A 1,352-nucleotide genomic window follows, 5' to 3' on the forward strand; every position below is an offset into this window, starting at 1 on the left:
AGACAGGTGTGGGTGCTTCACTTTTCCCACCCACATTTTCATGTTGTTGGTACCGGGAGTTGATCCAGCGATCTTGCAATTACAGGCCCACCTTCTCTAACCTCTGTGCCACCACTCCCCTTTGCAATCAAATTGAGAATAACAAGTGAAAATAAAATGGTATTAAAAATGTGTAAAAAAACAACAAAAAAAAACAGCTAAGTTGTAAGGCGTAGAAAACTAAAAACAGGAACATGTCTGCATAGTTTTATTCCCATGAACTTAGCAGATGTTTGAAGCCGCTTAGAGAGGTCAAGGTCGAGAGCTTCAGGTCTTTTTGCAAGATATTCCAGGAAACAGGTTTTCTCCGGGTACTCCAGTTTCCTCCCACAGACCCAAAACATGCATGTTAGGCTGTGTAGGAGCCTAAAACTAAATTTTGTAAAGATTATATGCATAACTGAAGCTATTTGTTTTATGTGTAGATCGTTGTAGGTTTGAGGTTGGTAGCATGTTTATTTAAGTCATGTGATGTGGGAGGGGCATGTCAGGAGAGAAAGTCCAGACAGACTAGTTGGGAAGTGAAGCCAAACAGTTTCCCTAGCTCTTTTTCTGTTTCATTACCAACTCGTGGATAAGTTGTTTTTGCTTACATTTTTGCTGTACATGTTTCATTTTTAAGTAAAACTTTAAACACAAGCCACTGAGAATAATTATTTTTTCTGGACAAGAAATATGCCAGAGGCCATGGGAGCGTCAGGCTCAGGTTTCACTGAATAAGGATTTACAGGCTGGTTGGTAACTCCAAATTGTCCCTAGGAGTGAGTGAGAGAGTGAATGGTTGTTTGTCTCGTTTGTCTCATTTGTCTCTATGTGTCCCTGTGATGGACTGGAGACCTGTGTCCCCCGCCTCTCGCACAGTGACTGTTGGACATGGGCACTAGTGACCCTTGTGACCCAAAAAGGAAGAAGTGGGCAATGGATGAATGGATGAATGGATCTAAGATATACTCTAAAATATACAATGAACAAATGCCAAACGATACGCTAAAAGATCAAAGATATGTGCTAAACACTAATAGTGTAATGTAAAACGATACGGCATAACAACACCAGCCCGAACATGAGTCTGTGGTGAGCAGATGGGTAGATGCAGATGGTAGACAAATGGTAGCAGATGAACAGATGGTAGACAGCATCCAACATCTGCAAGCAGCTGGCAGGAGCATAACGGTTTTAATTTATGGTTTCTAATTTTCATCTTTAAATCACTTCTTGGTCTGCTGCCTTCATACATCTCCTCCTACATGTCTCTGCGTAAGTGCAGCTACAGCGTGCGCTCTCAGGACATTATTACCTGCAGTGTTCCCTCA

This window comes from Nematolebias whitei, chromosome 19, assembly GCF_014905685.2.
Source record: "Nematolebias whitei isolate Nwh7 chromosome 19, NemWhi1, whole genome shotgun sequence".
In the NCBI taxonomy this organism is placed as follows: domain Eukaryota; kingdom Metazoa; phylum Chordata; class Actinopteri; order Cyprinodontiformes; family Rivulidae; genus Nematolebias; species Nematolebias whitei.